Source organism: Hyla sarda, unplaced genomic scaffold, assembly GCF_029499605.1.
Source record: "Hyla sarda isolate aHylSar1 unplaced genomic scaffold, aHylSar1.hap1 scaffold_1186, whole genome shotgun sequence".
Taxonomy (NCBI): Eukaryota; Metazoa; Chordata; class Amphibia; order Anura; family Hylidae; genus Hyla; species Hyla sarda.
In genome coordinates this window covers 67,426-87,086 of record NW_026607809.1, presented here as the reverse complement: position 1 = coordinate 87,086, position 19,661 = coordinate 67,426, and the positions used below count along the sequence as shown (strand labels likewise).

Here is a 19,661-nt window from a genome sequence, read left to right as displayed (position 1 = left end):
CATTTCTGCGACTTTAGCTTCTAGAGCATTTTTACAACATTATACATAGGTGCTGAATACATAAAAAGCGACTGTTCAGCGACAGACAAGTCGCATCGGCTGAAAGTAGGCCAGAATGTCAGTCCATGTTGGAGCAGGTTTAGATACAGTCTAAAGTATAGATCTCAAAGTCTGTGCACAGAATTTAGCAAGGGCCTCGCACCTTCTGATGCATCAGGTAGGTGCACAATAGCATAGCCTAACCCTCTGTACTTTGGTCTATATTGATGCGGGACATAGACAGCCAGCTGATGACCAATCCATTAGTGCAATGGATGGCTGGAAGCATTTGTCTTTGCCTTTGCAATACCACAGAAGCAATGCATGGTCAATGTACAGCAATGACACACCTGTGTGAACAGCCAGGAGACCCCCCCCCCCCCCCCATGTTATGTTACATAGTTACATAGTTAGTACGGTCGAAAAAAGACATATGTCCATCAAGTTCAACCAGGGAATTAAGGGGTAGGGGTGTGGCGCGATATTGGGGAAGGGATGAGATTTTATATTTCTTCATAAGCATTAATCTTATTTTGTCAATTAGGAACATTCAGCACCCACCCGCTATCAAGGCAGCTGCCTATCATGTCATGCCCTACCTGCACAGGTGTGCTGGCTACTCAAATGATCCAATTAAGGAGGCCATTTAGTCAGCAGCAGCAGAAGTCCTGTGCCTGGACGCTCCAACAGCGGCCAGACACAAGCAGAAGCAGCAGAAGCAGCAGCAGCAGCACCACCTTTTGTTTTTTGGCTGCAGCAGCAAGGCCCACAGGGCTGGCTAGCTGGCTAGCCAGCAAGCAGGTAGCAATGAAAGTAGGAATCTTTCTTTTTAACCCTGTAAGGGGGTGGTGCACTGTACCCGAAGATACTGCCATATCGGGTCAATGCATAGGGCGACGGAAGCAAGCTTCGAAATCGGCCCCCGTTCTCAAAAATCCATTTAATATATGGTCCCCAGATAGGGGACGTATCAGATATTAAACTGATAAGAACAGATACTACACTTGATCTTAGCCAAAAGGCCGAGAAGCGATAACCGTGAAAGGGGCGGGCCCAACAAGGTCCCCTTCATGGGCACTATCACTGCTTGCTGTCAGGGAGGCTGCCAGACAATTTTCCATGCACACTCTGGGCTGGGGGGCAGTCAACCACCAGTACACACAGCAGAACCTAAACCCATACCATTATTGCTAAGCAGCAAGACAGGGGCCCATTGCACTCCCACGGGGCCTTTTTAAATGCAATCCATAACCCGGATTTGCCAGGAACCCTTCTTACTCCTCCTACTTGCATGTGACACTGGGCTTAGGATCTGCATAGGAAACACACACACAAGCACACACCTACCTTTGTTGCCTGCAGATGCCTCCTTGGCTGTCCCCAAACGGTATCAAACCAACACCCACGGGAAGCTGTAAGCATAGAGGACATGCCTGCACCCCATTGGACTTACCTGTGTGGGTTAAATCCGGGTTATTTGACAACCTATGGCGGTGATGGTTCTGCTCAGGCAGAGCAGTGCTGATGCTCCTCATAAAGCTGTCGCTGCTGTGAAGGTTCTAGGTGACATCACAAATCCCTATGGTTACATACACAACAAAGCTGGGTTGTTGTTGTTTACACTCTGCAAGGCCTGTGGAAGTGAGTGACATCATAGCACTGTAGTTCTGAGGGTTCTAGATGGATGCAACAATCTCCTGTTGCTTCTATGAAGGCCATAATAGACGACATCACCAAACAGCTCCATAGTCACATACACAGCAAAGGAGAGATGTTGTTTACACCTAGTGATGTCAGTGGTATTGAGTGACATCACAGCACAGTGCTAAGGCTCCTGGGCCTGGACACAGCAGCGGCTGCAATATCTCAACGGAGAATACGTTTATATATATGTGTGTGTGTGCGCGTATATATATATATATATATATATATATATATATATATATATATATATCTCCGCCGAAATCACTTTTAAACCCATTTCCACCTTTTTTTCCCTTCTCTTCCTCTTACTTTTTTTTCACGTTTTTTTACGTTTTTCTCCTTTTCGCCTCTTTTCTGGGCGTATTATTCTTCTTTTTCTTCTTTTTTTTCGTCTAATGCATACCCCATCAGTGCAGCAATGCTTATTCAATACCGCCAGCAGATGGAGACACTGGGGGATAATTTTCTAAGGATTTATACTGATTTTTCCTGTCTGAATTTGTCGCACAGAAAGTTGCAGGCCAAATATGTGTGACATTTCTGCGACTTTAGCTTCTAGAGCATTTTTACAACATTATACATAGGTGCTGAATACATAAAAAGCGACTGTTCAGCGACAGACAAGTCGCATCGGCTGAAAGTAGGCCAGAATGTCAGTCCATGTTGGAGCAGGTTTAGATACAGTCTAAAGCATAGATCTCAAAGTCTGTGCACAGAATTTAGCAAGGGCCTCGCACCTTCTGATGCATCAGGTAGGTGCACAATAACATAGCCTAACCCTCTGTACTTTGGTCTATATTGATGCGGGACATAGACAGCCAGCTGATGACCAATCCATTAGTAGACATGTGCAATTCGGTTCGGCACGAATGTCTAAATTAACGAATTTTACCGTTTTCGTGCATTCGGACCGATCCGAATGCACGAAAACATATTTTGAACATTCCCGAATAGCCACGATAATACGAATAGCAAAGTAACGAATACATTCGTTATTGCTGTAAATAACGAATGCATTCGTTATCTGTAAACGAACGTGAAGAATTCATTCTGATAACAAATATAATAAAAAGGATATAGATAGTTTGATTTTTCGGATACATTCGGTATTCGGATACATTCGGTAAATCTTTTTATTCTTTTTTTGGACTTTAGCGATCCTAAAAAATTATGGAGATACCTTTTTTATAAAAATTTCGTAGGGTATCATAAAAAAATCATAATAAAAAAGATACAGTGGTGATGGAAAAAATTGTATCTAATGAAATGTATCATTTTTATTATGAAATGTTTATTCATTTTTAAACAGGGATCAATTTATGTGAGCGGGTAAAGCACTAAAAATGTAGCCGACAATATAGAAATTGTAGATACAGAAAATGTAGTGTGTGCGTGTTTTTCACTTTTTTTTAAAACATTTTTTAGGTAGTACTACTACTCCCAGCATGGAACACACTCTTCCATGATGGGAGTAGTAGTTACCTGTACTAATTGACAGATTGCAAGGGTCCATTGCGATCCTCTTGTATAATGTATAGATGCGCCGGCTGCTCTTCTATGGTCCCCTGCACTCACGTATATATACACATATTCATATTTCCCGCAGAGCTGTGATTGGCCAGATGGTTCCAGCCAATCACAGCTCTCTTTGAGAAATAGGAATATGTGTATATATACGGCCGTGCAGGGGACCATAGGAGAGCGGCTGCCGCATTCATACATTATACTGGAGGATCGCAGCGGGTGTCAGGAGTGATACCCGCAGTGATCTTCCCTTTACTACAAGTACTAATACTCCCAACATGGAGCACACTCTGCTCCATGCTGGGAACTGTAGTACCTGTATTAATAGACAGATCGCAGCGGGTGTCAGAAGTTACACTCGCTGCCATATGTCTATTAATGCAGGTACTACAGCTCCCAGCATGGAGCAGAGTGTGCACCATGTTGGGAGTATTAGTACCTGCAGTAAGGGACAGATCCCAGGGATGTCACTCCTCCTGACACCCGCTGCGATCGTCCTTATGTGAATGTCGGGATCAGCTGTTCTCAGGGCTACAGAGCCAGGAGAACAGCTGACGCTGAGCCGTAGGTATACATCGTATATCTACTGCCCAGCAAGAACTTACAGTGAGCTTGCAATGTGTATACAGTATACACATTGCTGGCTCACTTAACCCCTTGCTGAGCTGTGCGCTATGCGCAAGCCCAGCAAGGGAAGAGTTAACTTACACTGCTGGACAGTGTAGGTTAACCCTTTGGGCGGTATACACTATATACAGCTATCTATAGATAGCTGTATACAGTGTATACAGAAGACGAAGTCCAGCTTACTTCCCTCGAGTCCCGGGCGGGGTTCGTGTAGCTCCGCCCCCCCAATGACGTCATTAGGGGGCGGAGCTACAGAAGGGAACAAGGCTAATTAATCTGAAGCTCTGTTCACATTGTACGTTATGTATAATGTGAGCAGACCCTTCTGGCAGTGTCTACCCAGACAGGGAGACTCCAGCTGTTGCTAAACTACATCTCCCAGCATGCCCAGACAGCCAAAGGCTGTCTGGGCATGCTGGGAGTTATAGTTTTGCACCAATTGGTGGCTCCCTGTTTGGGTACACATTGCATCATGGGTGCTCTCCCCAGCGGACAGCGCCAAAAATGTCATAACCAATTTTTTGTGTTTTTTTCTTCTCGTTTCAGATCCGTGTATGCAGAGGATTACTGCGGATTCGATGGATTACGGCGGATTATTTATTTTTTCCTTTAATAAAATGGTTAACGAGGGCTGTGGGGGAGTGTTTTTTTAAATAAAATAATTTTTCCAATGTGTTGTGTTTTTTTTATTTTATTGAATTTTCAAGGTTAGTAGTGGACGCTGTCTTATTGACGGAATCCATTACTAGGCCAGGGCTTAGTGCTAGCCCCAAAAACAGCTAGCGCTAACCCCCAATTATTACCCCGGTACCCACCGCCACAGGGGTGCCGGGAAGAGCCGGTACCAACAGGCCCGGAGCGTCAAAATGGCGCTCCTGGGCCTAGGCGGTAACAGGCTGGCGTTATTTAGGCTGGGGAGGGCCAGTAACAATGGTCCTCGCCCACCCTGGTAACGTCAGGCTGTTGCTGTTTGGTTGGTATCTGGCTGAGAATGAAAATACGGGGAACCCTATGCGTTTTTTTTTTTTAATTTTCTTATTTAAATTAAAAAAAAAAAACGCATAGGGTTCCCCGTATTTTCATTCTCAGCACAATACCAACCAAACAGCAACAGCCTGACGTTACCAGGGTGGGCGAGGACCATTGTTACTGGCCCTCCCCAGCCTAAATAACGCCAGCCTGTTACCGCCTAGGTCCAGGAGCGCCATTTTTGACGCTCCGGGCCTGTTGGTACCGGCTCTTCCCGGCACCCCTGTGGCGGTGGGTACCGGGGTAATAATTGGGGGTTAGCGCTAGCTGTTTTTGGGGCTAGCACTAAGCCCTGGCCTAGTAATGGATTCCGTCAATAAGACAGCTTCCGCTACTAACCCTGAAAATTCAATAAAAATTAAAAAAAAACACAACACATTGGAAAAATTATTTTATTTAAAAAAACACTCCCCCACAGCCCTCGTTAACCATTTTATTAAAGGGAAAAAAAATAATCCGCCGTAATCCATCGAATCCGCAGTAATCCTCTGCATACACGGATCTGAAACGAGAAGAAAAAAAAACACAAAAAATTGGTTATGACATTTTTGGCGCTGTCCGCTGGGGAGAGCACCCATGATGCAATGTCTACCCAAACAGGGAGCCACCAATTGGTGCAAAACTACAACTCCCAGCATGCTGTCTGGGCATGCTGGGAGTTGTAGTTTAGCAACAGCTGGAGTCTCCCTGTCTGGGTAGACACTGCCAGAAGGGTCTGTTCACATTATACAAAACGTACAATGTGAACAGAGCTTCAAATAAACTAGCCTTGTTCCCTTCTGTAGCTCCGCCCCTAATGACGTCACCACTAGGGGGCGGAGCTACACGAACCCGGCCCGGGACTCGAGGGAAGTAAGCTGGACTTCGTCTTCTGTATACACTGTATACAGCTATCTATAGATAGCTGTATATAGTGTATACCGCCCAAAGGGTTAACCTACACTGTCCAGCAGTGTAAGTTAACTCTTCCCTTGCTGGGCTTGCGCATAGCGCACAGCTCAGCAAGGGGTTAAGTGAGCCAGCAATGTGTATACTGTATATACACATTGCAAGCTCACTGTAAGTTCTTGCTGGGCAGTAGATATACGATGTATACCTACGGCTCAGGGTCAGCTGTTCTCCTGGCTCTGTAGCCCTGAGAACAGCTGATCCCGACATTCACACAGGAGGATCGCAGCGGGTGTCAGGAGGAGTGACATCCCTGGGATCTGTCCCTTACTGCAGGTACTAATACTCCCAACATGGAGCACACTCTGCTCCATGCTGGGAGCTGTAGTACCTGCATTAATAGACATATGGCAGCCAGTGTAACTTCTGACACCCGCTGCGATCTGTCTATTAATACAGGTACTACAGCTCCCAGCATGGAGCAGAGTGTACTCCATGTTGGGAGTGGTAGTACTTGTAGTAAAGGGAAGATCACTGCGGGTATCACTCCTGACACCCGCTGCGATCCTCCAGTATAATGTATGAATGCGGCGGCCGCTCTCCTATGGTCCCCTGCACGGCCGTATATATACACATATTCCTATTTCTCACAGAGAGCTGTGATTGGCTGGAACCATCTGGCCAATCACAGCTCTGCGGGAAATATGAATATGTGTATATATACGTGAGTGCAGGGGACCATAGGAGAACAGCCGGCGCATCTATACATTATACAAGAGGATCACAATGGACCCCAGCAATCTGTCAATTAGTACAGGTAACTACTACTCCCATCATGGAAGAGTGTGTTCCATGCTGGGAGTAGTAGTACTACCTAAAAAATGTTTAAAAAAAAAAGTGAAAAACACGCACACACTACATTTTCATTATTGTCGGCTACATTTTTAGTGCTTTACCCGCTCACATAAATTGATCCCTGTTTAAAAATGAATAAACATTTCATAATAAAAAAGATACATTTCATTAGATACAATTTTTTCCATCACCACTGTATCTTTTTTATTATGATTTTTTTATGATACCCTGCGAAATTTTAATAAAAAAGGTATCTCCATTATCTATTAGGATCGCTAAAGTCCAAAAAAACTAAAAAGATTTACCGAATGTACCCGAATACCGAATGTATCCGAAAAAAACAACACGAATACCCGAATACCGAATGTATCCGAAAAATCTAAACCGAAAATATTGCCGAACCGAAATTTTTTTCCAAAACGAAAAAACGAAACGAAATTAAACGAAAATTTTTCTAGTGCACAAGTCTATCCATTAGTGCAATGGATGGCTGGAAGCATTTGTCTTTGCCTTTGCAATACCACAGAAGCAATGCATGGTCAATGTACAGCAATGACACACCTGTGTGAACAGCCAGGAGACCCCCCCCCCCCCCATGTTATGTTACATAGTTACATAGTTAGTACGGTCGAAAAAAGACATATGTCCATCAAGTTCAACCAGGGAATTAAGGGGTAGGGGTGTGGCGCGATATTGGGGAAGGGATGAGATTTTATATTTCTTCATAAGCATTAATCTTATTTTGTCAATTAGGAACATTCAGCACCCACCCGCTATCAAGGCAGCTGCCTATCATGTCATGCCCTACCTGCACAGGTGTGCTGGCTACTCAAATGATCCAATTAAGGAGGCCATTTAGTCAGCAGCAGCAGAAGTCCTGTGCCTGGACGCTCCAACAGCGGCCAGACACAAGCAGAAGCAGCAGAAGCAGCAGCAGCAGCACCACCTTTTGTTTTTTGGCTGCAGCAGCAAGGCCCACAGGGCTGGCTAGCTGGCTAGCCAGCAAGCAGGTAGCAATGAAAGTAGGAATCTTTCTTTTTAACCCTGTAAGGGGGTGGTGCACTGTACCCGAAGATACTGCCATATCGGGTCAATGCATAGGGCGACGGAAGCAAGCTTCGAAATCGGCCCCCGTTCTCAAAAATCCATTTAATATATGGTCCCCAGATAGGGGACGTATCAGATATTAAACTGATAAGAACAGATACTACACTTGATCTTAGCCAAAAGGCCGAGAAGCGATAACCGTGAAAGGGGCGGGCCCAACAAGGTCCCCTTCATGGGCACTATCACTGCTTGCTGTCAGGGAGGCTGCCAGACAATTTTCCATGCACACTCTGGGCTGGGGGGCAGTCAACCACCAGTACACACAGCAGAACCTAAACCCATACCATTATTGCTAAGCAGCAAGACAGGGGCCCATTGCACTCCCACGGGGCCTTTTTAAATGCAATCCATAACCCGGATTTGCCAGGAATCCTTCTTACTCCTCCTACTTGCATGTGACACTGGGCTTAGGATCTGCATAGGAAACACACACACAAGCACACACCTACCTTTGTTGCCTGCAGATGCCTCCTTGGCTGTCCCCAAACGGTATCAAACCAACACCCACGGGAAGCTGTAAGCATAGAGGACATGCCTGCACCCCATTGGACTTACCTGTGTGGGTTAAATCCGGGTTATTTGACAACCTATGGCGGTGATGGTTCTGCTCAGGCAGAGCAGTGCTGATGCTCCTCATAAAGCTGTCGCTGCTGTGAAGGTTCTAGGTGACATCACAAATCCCTATGGTTACATACACAACAAAGCTGGGTTGTTGTTGTTTACACTCTGCAAGGCCTGTGGAAGTGAGTGACATCATAGCACTGTAGTTCTGAGGGTTCTAGATGGATGCAACAATCTCCTGTTGCTTCTATGAAGGCCATAATAGACGACATCACCAAACAGCTCCATAGTCACATACACAGCAAAGGAGAGATGTTGTTTACACCTAGTGATGTCAGTGGTATTGAGTGACATCACAGCACAGTGCTAAGGCTCCTGGGCCTGGACACAGCAGCGGCTGCAATATCTCAACGGAGAATACGTTTATATATATGTGTGTGTGTGCGCGTATATATATATATATATATATATATATATATATATATATATATATATTTCTCCGCCGAAATCACTTTTAAACCCATTTCCACCTTTTTTTCCCTTCTCTTCCTCTTACTTTTTTTTCACGTTTTTTTACGTTTTTCTCCTTTTCGCCTCTTTTCTGGGCGTATTATTCTTCTTTTTCTTCTTTTTTTTCGTCTAATGCATACCCCATCAGTGCAGCAATGCTTATTCAATACCGCCAGCAGATGGAGACACTGGGGGATAATTTTCTAAGGATTTATACTGATTTTTCCTGTCTGAATTTGTCGCACAGAAAGTTGCAGGCCAAATATGTGTGACATTTCTGCGACTTTAGCTTCTAGAGCATTTTTACAACATTATACATAGGTGCTGAATACATAAAAAGCGACTGTTCAGCGACAGACAAGTCGCATCGGCTGAAAGTAGGCCAGAATGTCAGTCCATGTTGGAGCAGGTTTAGATACAGTCTAAAGTATAGATCTCAAAGTCTGTGCACAGAATTTAGCAAGGGCCTCGCACCTTCTGATGCATCAGGTAGGTGCACAATAGCATAGCCTAACCCTCTGTACTTTGGTCTATATTGATGCGGGACATAGACAGCCAGCTGATGACCAATCCATTAGTGCAATGGATGGCTGGAAGCATTTGTCTTTGCCTTTGCAATACCACAGAAGCAATGCATGGTCAATGTACAGCAATGACACACCTGTGTGAACAGCCAGGAGACCCCCCCCCCCCCCCCCCCCATGTTATGTTACATAGTTACATAGTTAGTACGGTCGAAAAAAGACATATGTCCATCAAGTTCAACCAGGGAATTAAGGGGTAGGGGTGTGGCGCGATATTGGGGAAGGGATGAGATTTTATATTTCTTCATAAGCATTAATCTTATTTTGTCAATTAGGAACATTCAGCACCCACCCGCTATCAAGGCAGCTGCCTATCATGTCATGCCCTACCTGCACAGGTGTGCTGGCTACTCAAATGATCCAATTAAGGAGGCCATTTAGTCAGCAGCAGCAGAAGTCCTGTGCCTGGACGCTCCAACAGCGGCCAGACACAAGCAGAAGCAGCAGAAGCAGCAGCAGCAGCACCACCTTTTGTTTTTTGGCTGCAGCAGCAAGGCCCACAGGGCTGGCTAGCTGGCTAGCCAGCAAGCAGGTAGCAATGAAAGTAGGAATCTTTCTTTTTAACCCTGTAAGGGGGTGGTGCACTGTACCCGAAGATACTGCCATATCGGGTCAATGCATAGGGCGACGGAAGCAAGCTTCGAAATCGGCCCCCGTTCTCAAAAATCCATTTAATATATGGTCCCCAGATAGGGGACGTATCAGATATTAAACTGATAAGAACAGATACTACACTTGATCTTAGCCAAAAGGCCGAGAAGCGATAACCGTGAAAGGGGCGGGCCCAACAAGGTCCCCTTCATGGGCACTATCACTGCTTGCTGTCAGGGAGGCTGCCAGACAATTTTCCATGCACACTCTGGGCTGGGGGGCAGTCAACCACCAGTACACACAGCAGAACCTAAACCCATACCATTATTGCTAAGCAGCAAGACAGGGGCCCATTGCACTCCCACGGGGCCTTTTTAAATGCAATCCATAACCCGGATTTGCCAGGAACCCTTCTTACTCCTCCTACTTGCATGTGACACTGGGCTTAGGATCTGCATAGGAAACACACACACAAGCACACACCTACCTTTGTTGCCTGCAGATGCCTCCTTGGCTGTCCCCAAACGGTATCAAACCAACACCCACGGGAAGCTGTAAGCATAGAGGACATGCCTGCACCCCATTGGACTTACCTGTGTGGGTTAAATCCGGGTTATTTGACAACCTATGGCGGTGATGGTTCTGCTCAGGCAGAGCAGTGCTGATGCTCCTCATAAAGCTGTCGCTGCTGTGAAGGTTCTAGGTGACATCACAAATCCCTATGGTTACATACACAACAAAGCTGGGTTGTTGTTGTTTACACTCTGCAAGGCCTGTGGAAGTGAGTGACATCATAGCACTGTAGTTCTGAGGGTTCTAGATGGATGCAACAATCTCCTGTTGCTTCTATGAAGGCCATAATAGACGACATCACCAAACAGCTCCATAGTCACATACACAGCAAAGGAGAGATGTTGTTTACACCTAGTGATGTCAGTGGTATTGAGTGACATCACAGCACAGTGCTAAGGCTCCTGGGCCTGGACACAGCAGCGGCTGCAATATCTCAACGGAGAATACGTTTATATATATGTGTGTGTGTGCGCGTATATATATATATATATATATATATATATATATATATATATATATATTCTCCGCCGAAATCACTTTTAAACCCATTTCCACCTTTTTTTCCCTTCTCTTCCTCTTACTTTTTTTTCACGTTTTTTTACGTTTTTCTCCTTTTCGCCTCTTTTCTGGGCGTATTATTCTTCTTTTTCTTCTTTTTTTTCGTCTAATGCATACCCCATCAGTGCAGCAATGCTTATTCAATACCGCCAGCAGATGGAGACACTGGGGGATAATTTTCTAAGGATTTATACTGATTTTTCCTGTCTGAATTTGTCGCACAGAAAGTTGCAGGCCAAATATGTGTGACATTTCTGCGACTTTAGCTTCTAGAGCATTTTTACAACATTATACATAGGTGCTGAATACATAAAAAGCGACTGTTCAGCGACAGACAAGTCGCATCGGCTGAAAGTAGGCCAGAATGTCAGTCCATGTTGGAGCAGGTTTAGATACAGTCTAAAGCATAGATCTCAAAGTCTGTGCACAGAATTTAGCAAGGGCCTCGCACCTTCTGATGCATCAGGTAGGTGCACAATAGCATAGCCTAACCCTCTGTACTTTGGTCTATATTGATGCGGGACATAGACAGCCAGCTGATGACCAATCCATTAGTGCAATGGATGGCTGGAAGCATTTGTCTTTGCCTTTGCAATACCACAGAAGCAATGCATGGTCAATGTACAGCAATGACACACCTGTGTGAACAGCCAGGAGACCCCCCCCCCCCCCCATGTTATGTTACATAGTTACATAGTTAGTACGGTCGAAAAAAGACATATGTCCATCAAGTTCAACCAGGGAATTAAGGGGTAGGGGTGTGGCGCGATATTGGGGAAGGGATGAGATTTTATATTTCTTCATAAGCATTAATCTTATTTTGTCAATTAGGAACATTCAGCACCCACCCGCTATCAAGGCAGCTGCCTATCATGTCATGCCCTACCTGCACAGGTGTGCTGGCTACTCAAATGATCCAATTAACCCCTTAAGGACACATGACGTACTGGAACGTCATGTGTCCACTCCCGATCTATAACGCGGGGCCACGGCGTGGCCCCGCGTCATAGCGGGTCGGGCCCGGCCTCTAACAACGGCCGGGACCCGTGGCTAATAGCGCGCGGCATTGATCGCTGTGCCGCGCGCTATTAACCCTTTAGACGCGGCGTTCAAAGTTGAACGCCGCGTCTAAAGTGAAACCGAAAGCATCCCGGCTAGCTCAGTGGGCTGTTCGGGATAGCCGCGGTGAAATCGCGGCATCCCGAACAGCTGACAGGACAGCGGGAGGGCCCCTTCCTGCCTCCTCGCTGTCCGATCGCCGAATGACTGCTCAGTGCCTGAGATCCAGGCATGAGCAGTCATCCGGCAGAATCGTTGATCACTGGTTTCTTATGAGAAACCAGTGATCAACATAGAAGATCAGTGTGTGCAGTGTTATAGGTCCCTATGGGACCTATAACACTGCAAAAAAAAAGTGAAAAAAAAAAGTGAATAAAGATCATTTAACTCCTCCCCTATTAAAAGTTTGAATCACCCCCCTTTTCCAATAAAAAAAAAAACACAGTGTAAATAAAAATAAAAATAAACATATGTGGTATCACCGCGTGCGGAAATGTCCGAATTATAAAAATATATCATTAATTAAACCGCTCGGTCAATGGCGTGCGCGCAAAAAAATTCCAAAGTCCAAAATAGTGCATTTTTGGTCACTTTTTATATCATTTAAAAATGAATAAAAAGTGATCAATAAGTCCTATCAATGCAAAAATGGTACCGTTAAAAACTTCAGATCACGGCGCAAAAAATGAGCCCTCATACCGCCCCATACACGGAAAAATAAAAAAGTTATAGGGGTCAGAAGATGACAATTTTAAACGTATTAATTTTCCTGCATGTAGTTATGATTTTTTCCAGAAGTCCGACAAAATCAAACCTATATAAGTAGGGTATCATTTTAATCGTATGGACCTACAGAATACATATCAGGTGTCATTTTTACCGAAAAATGTACTACGTAGAAACGGAAGCCCCCAAAAGTTACAAAACAGCGTGTTTTTTTTCAATTTTGTCGCACAATGATTTTTTTTCCCGCTTCACCATAGATTTTTAGGCAAAATGACTGACGTCATTACAAAGTAGAATTGGTGGCGCAAAAAATAAGCCATCATATGGATTATTAGGTGTAAATTTGAAAGAGTTATGATTTTTTAAAGGCAAGGAGCAAAAAACGAAAATGCAAAAACGGAAAAACCTCCGGTCCTTAAGGGGTTAAGGAGGCCATTTAGTCAGCAGCAGCAGAAGTCCTGTGCCTGGACGCTCCAACAGCGGCCAGACACAAGCAGAAGCAGCAGAAGCAGCAGCACCACCTTTTGTTTTTTGGCTGCAGCAGCAAGGCCCACAGGGCTGGCTAGCTGGCTAGCCAGCAAGCAGGTAGCAATGAAAGTAGGAATCTTTCTTTTTAACCCTGTAAGGGGGTGGTGCACTGTACCCGAAGATACTGCCATATCGGGTCAATGCATAGGGCGACGGAAGCAAGCTTCGAAATCGGCCCCCGTTCTCAAAAATCCATTTAATATATGGTCCCCAGATAGGGGACGTATCAGATATTAAACTGATAAGAACAGATTTTTTTTTTTTTTTTTTTTTTTTTAAACCCTCAGATAAGGGATGAAAGTACTCAAAACAATACTTTCAAAACTGGCATTACAAACTTTCTGTAACACACAACCCTCTCATCATCGGGAACTTTATTTATAATCAAAAACAGACAAAATTACAAGTACATGAAAAACATCAAGATAAATCAACAGAATGAATCCATTTTTTCGTTTTCCAAATACCCTCCGCATCAATCCCACCCCTCCTAGCATCCCACAAATAACACAAATAAAGCTTTCCTAACACCATCCTCACACTATTATTTACACTTATTTCCTTTCTCAAAAACAAATAAACATTCCGAACATCCCATAAGACTTCTTTAATACACGACAACAATAACCACAACACTCTTTCATTCTGACCACCACTCACACATAATCCAAACATCATCATTTCATAATACAAAAATTCCACACCTGTTAATTCCTTGCACAAAGGCCCAAGTTTTCTCACAACCTCACGAGCATACTTACAATTCCAAAAAAGATGAATAACACTTTCAAAACCATTACAATTCTCCCTAGGACACACATCACATCTCACCAAACCCCTTGCTTTCTGAAACTCTCTCACTGGCAACACCCCATGCAAACTTTGCCATACAATCTCCTTTTGCTTATTAGACATACCATCCATCCTCACTTTCTTCCAAACTTTTTCCACATCCGCTCCTCTCACAGAATTAATATTACATACAACCTCTTTACTCTCAATCATTTTCATCAACAAACGTTTATTCTTCAAAACACTCACCTCTTCTTCTATCAACTCAAATTTCTCCAAAAACCTCACAACCCACTCATACCATTTAGGAACCTCAAAAGCAATAGGCCTATTCAAATCCCTCTCACACCACTTCAACCTGACAAAAAATCTACCAGCCAGAAATCTTGTCATACAGGACACCTTTCTATCACTCCCAATAATAGCTAAAATAAAAACTAAAATATTCACTCCAAAGTACACCTCCAAATTTGGAAAACTCATACCACCCTTCTTCCAATTTTTCACCACTATTTCTCTCCTCAACCTCTCAACTTTAGAACCCCAAAAAAAGACAAACAGAACCCTGTTCAAGCTCCTCAAACCCATATAATGGGGAGGAAAAATCATAGCAACATACAGAAAAATTGGTAACACAACACTTTTAATAACTACAATCTTCCCAATGAAGGAAAGACTTCTCAAACTCCAATAATTTAGACGCAACTCCACCTTCTTTTTCGCCTCCTCCCAACTCTCTTTCCCATCCAAATCGTCACTAAACTTAATCCCCAACACTTTAATAGACCCCTCCACAACATTCACCCCAACATCTCTACTTAATCTACTCTCACCAAAACACTTACATTCACTCTTTAACCAATTAACCTTAAAAGCAGATGCACCACAAAAAATAGACACTAAAAGTTTCACCCTCCTCACAGCGGACTCAGAATCACACAGGACACATACATCATCCATATAAGCATTAACTTTAAACTCCCTTCCATCACTACCAGGAATGCGTACACCTCTCACTATCTTATCCCTCCTAATCATACATACCAGAGGCTCAATAGCACATATAAATGCCACTGGTGATAAAGGACACCCCTGCCTAACCCCTGAGAACACATTCACTCTTCTCCCCACACATCCATTAACAAGCATCCTACTATATATTTTGTCATACAAACTCCTAACTCTCCACACAAAGTCACTCGGAAAACCCATACGCAACAACACCCTGAACAAGAAACTATGAGACAGCCTATCATACGCTTTTTCAAAATCTAATGACAACAAACACACATCTTGCTTCCTACTCTTACAATCCCACAAACAATCTCTCAACAAACACAAACTCTCCTGTATACGACGTCCAGGCACAGCACAAAACTGATCATCACCCACCACGCTTTCAACAACATCTCTCATCCGATTGGCAATAATTTTCGCATAGATCTTATAATCACAATTAAGTAATGTAATTGGACGCCAATTCTTTAAACTTTTTAAATCCCCTTTTTTCGGAATCAGCACAACCACACCCCCACGCATACTCTCCGCAACCTCCATATTCTCCCACATAAACTGACACACTTCAACTACATCCTTCCCCACCACATTCCATAACAACCGATAAAATTCCACAGGCAAACCATCCTCACCTGGAGTCTTATTTGCTGACATTTTCTGCACTACATCCCAAACTTCCTCACTTGATATACCACGCATAACAAAAGCCTGCTCAGCCTCTCCAAGTTTCCTTTCCAACACACTCAATACCTCATTCTCCAAATTCTCATCCCTCCACTTCTCTCCATACAATTCTTCATAAAAAACTGCAACTTCCTCACTCACACCATCACCAGACACAACACTACCATCCTCTTTCACAATCACATCAATAACCGGCTTTTTTGAAAAAACTTTTTTGAAAAAATAACGTGAACATTTTTCATCATGTTCCCTCTTATCTAATTTAGCTCTATACATAATACTCCTCCCTTTCTCCAACACAAACTCATTAATGTCCCTTTTAACACTCACAATTTCATTCTGAACATCCACACCACAGTCTCTCAATCTATACAAAAAGGATAGACGGGCATTTAACTTAACATATTGTTCCCTCTTAATAGCAGCAATTTTATAACCAAAAGACCTAAAAAAGGATTTTGTTTTCTTTTTAACCCATTCCCACCACAAAATAATGTTATCAAACTCACTTTTCCTTTCACGCCATTTTTTATATATGCATTCATACTGGTCTCTCACATCCACACTATCTAAATGTTTAATATTCATCTTCCACAAACCTCTCCCATACACAGCATTCTGACCCACATCAATCTCACACAGCAAAGACTCATGGTCCGAATAACAAACAGACCTCTGTCTGTAACTTAATGCATTAACATTCTCAGACAAAAAACAATAATCTAACTTAGAGTGAACATTCCCCCTATCTGCATGATAAGTGCATAAATTAGGACTAACTTTGCATAAATCCTGAATATCTTTAAACCTAAAATCTGAAACTAACTCAAATAATTTTCTTCCTGATATATCAAATGCTTTCTTACATAAGTCCACATTCATATCTCCAACTAAAATAATAGGTATTTTACCTTGAACATAAAATTTTAATTTCTCAAACAAATTTTTTCTTTCATTTTTGCATGCAGAAGCATACACATTTATAACACGAAACATAATACCTTTATAACATAAATTAACAGAAATACACCTACCAGGCTCAATAACTAAATAACTTTCAACAGAAATTTCAGGTGATTTAATTAAAACACCCACACCATCATTCTTATTCACTGAACTCCCAGACCACACACACCGACTATACACCCATTCATCCTGACTTACTGCGAACTCAATACCACATTCCTGCAAACAGAAAATTGAAGCATTCTCTTGTGCTAAAAAACTTAAAATAGCAGCTCTCCTAGCCTTATTTTTAAATACTCTCACATTTTGAGAACAAATAATAATGCTCATAACTATATACAAACACAAAGCAGGTATAACATAACCATTAGAAAATAGGTGATTCACTACCTGATATCATTTGCATATCAAGTCCCGGCAAACCTATTGAGAACACATAGTAAAACACAAAGCAGGTATAACAAAGTCATTAGAAAACAGGTGCTTCACCACCTGATAACATTTCATATCAAGTCCCGGCATATCTATTCACCACTTTCAGCAGTCTCCATAATGTCCGTTTCCAGCACTTCAAATGTGTTCCTGGTTTCTGGCGCCAAATTCGTACTCTCCTCACCACGTCTTTTTTTGGCGGACTTCCCACCATGCACCAGCTTGAAGCCATCATTATTTTCATCCTGGACATTATGTTTCCCACCACCCTCCCTGTTACACAAACTAGTCTCTCCAGAGGACTGAAACTCCTCTATGTTAGCAGGATCAGAGGGATGAACAGATTCAGCTGTGTGAACAGGGCTCTGCACTCCCTCAATCACCTCCTCCAGCTTCCTAAAGGCATCAGCCACCGCAACTTGTACATCCACAGGTTTCTGAGGAATAACTTTCAGTTTTTGAGGGGCCAACTTCCTCACAATTTCCTCCCCTCTTGCAGCACTTGCATAGCTTGGTCTTTTTGTACCAGGACAGTCTTTATAAACATGCCCTTCCTCACGGCACAGGTCACATTTTTTTGTGTTGGGGCAACTCCCCGCATGGTGACCAGTACCATTACAGTTCCGGCACACCTGTCCCTTAAGGCAGCTCTCTTTCACGTGGCCAAAAGAAAAACAATTGCGGCAATAATAAGGCTGTCCAGCATAGGATAAATATCCCCTATGTCCAGCAACTGAAAAACTAGCTGGGGGATGTTTAAAGCCACCAACACAACTGGGATCCACTTTCAGTTTCACAACAAATTTATATTTGCAATTAAAGATTCCCAGTACATTGGTCTGTTTTTCACCTCCACGCACAGAGTCACAATATTGGCGCAGAAAACTTTCAATTATAGCCACATCCGTGAAAGGGTTATAAACATGCACAAGGACAGTTTTTTCTTGAAACCCAAACAAAGGAGTAATCTTCACTCCCTCCATCATGGGGTCCTTGCTGAAATTTCTCAAACGTTCATAAACATCAAGGCACCTACCTTCCTGCTCAAAGGTGACCTCATAAGAACCCTTGCGAGGAGCCTCATTAACGCTGAATATTTCTGACTTGTCCACTCCAAGCTTCAGCATGATGATGTCCCGAACCAGGTAAACAACATTGTTCTTCACAGCACTTCCGGGATCCACCTCCAAACGAATGGTATTCTTCAGACCAGCCATCTCTCCAGGCAGAACTGTCGGCACGAAACCACAGAAAGAGAATCCCTTCCAGCAAACTGGGTAAACCCAGAGATCGCACCCTCAGGCGAGACCAAGGCAACTGCACTTGATCTTAGCCAAAAGGCCGAGAAGCGATAACCGTGAAAGGGGCGGGCCCAACAAGGTCCCCTTCATGGGCACTATCACTGCTTGCTGTCAGGGAGGCTGCCAGACAATTTTCCATGCACACTCTGGGCTGGGGGGCAGTCAACCACCAGTACACACAGCAGAACCTAAACCCATACCATTATTGCTAAGCAGCAAGACAGGGGCCCATTGCACTCCCACGGGGCCTTTTTAAATGCAATCCATAACCCGGATTTGCCAGGAACCCTTCTTACTCCTCCTACTTGCATGTGACACTGGGCTTAGGATCTGCATAGGAAACACACACACAAGCACACACCTACCTTTGTTGCCTGCAGATGCCTCCTTGGCTGTCCCCAAACGGTATCAAACCAACACCCACGGGAAGCTGTAAGCATAGAGGACATGCCTGCACCCCATTGGACTTACCTGTGTGGGTTAAATCCGGGTTATTTGACAACCTATGGCGGTGATGGTTCTGCTCAGGCAGAGCAGTGCTGATGCTCCTCATAAAGCTGTCGCTGCTGTGAAGGTTCTAGGTGACATCACAAATCCCTATGGTTACATACACAACAAAGCTGGGTTGTTGTTGTTTACACTCTGCAAGGCCTGTGGAAGTGAGTGACATCATAGCACTGTAGTTCTGAGGGTTCTAGATGGATGCAACAATCTCCTGTTGCTTCTATGAAGGCCATAATAGACGACATCACCAAACAGCTCCATAGTCACATACACAGCAAAGGAGAGATGTTGTTTACACCTAGTGATGTCAGTGGTATTGAGTGACATCACAGCACAGTGCTAAGGCTCCTGGGCCTGGACACAGCAGCGGCTGCAATATCTCAACAGAGAATACGTTTATATATATGTGTGTGTGTGCGCGTATATATATATATATATATATATATATATATATATATATATATATTTCTCCGCCGAAATCACTTTTAAACCCATTTCCACC

At 43.6% G+C, this 19,661-nt stretch overlaps 4 non-coding genes across 4 annotated transcripts; all 4 read right to left on the bottom strand.

The window, feature by feature from the left end:
* Window positions 1-882: 882 nt before the first annotated feature.
* Window positions 883-1,073, bottom strand: LOC130302934 (U2 spliceosomal RNA). The gene has a single exon (XR_008853073.1). It is a non-coding gene; the product is annotated as a U2 spliceosomal RNA (small nuclear RNA).
* A 6,645-nt stretch (window positions 1,074-7,718) lies between these two features.
* LOC130302933 (U2 spliceosomal RNA) lies at window positions 7,719-7,909 on the bottom strand. The gene has a single exon (XR_008853072.1). It is a non-coding gene; the product is annotated as a U2 spliceosomal RNA (small nuclear RNA).
* A 2,093-nt stretch (window positions 7,910-10,002) lies between these two features.
* LOC130302932 (U2 spliceosomal RNA) lies at window positions 10,003-10,193 on the bottom strand. The gene has a single exon (XR_008853071.1). It is a non-coding gene; the product is annotated as a U2 spliceosomal RNA (small nuclear RNA).
* A 3,369-nt stretch (window positions 10,194-13,562) lies between these two features.
* LOC130302953 (U2 spliceosomal RNA) lies at window positions 13,563-13,759 on the bottom strand. The gene has a single exon (XR_008853090.1). It is a non-coding gene; the product is annotated as a U2 spliceosomal RNA (small nuclear RNA).
* Window positions 13,760-19,661: the final 5,902 nt, after the last annotated feature.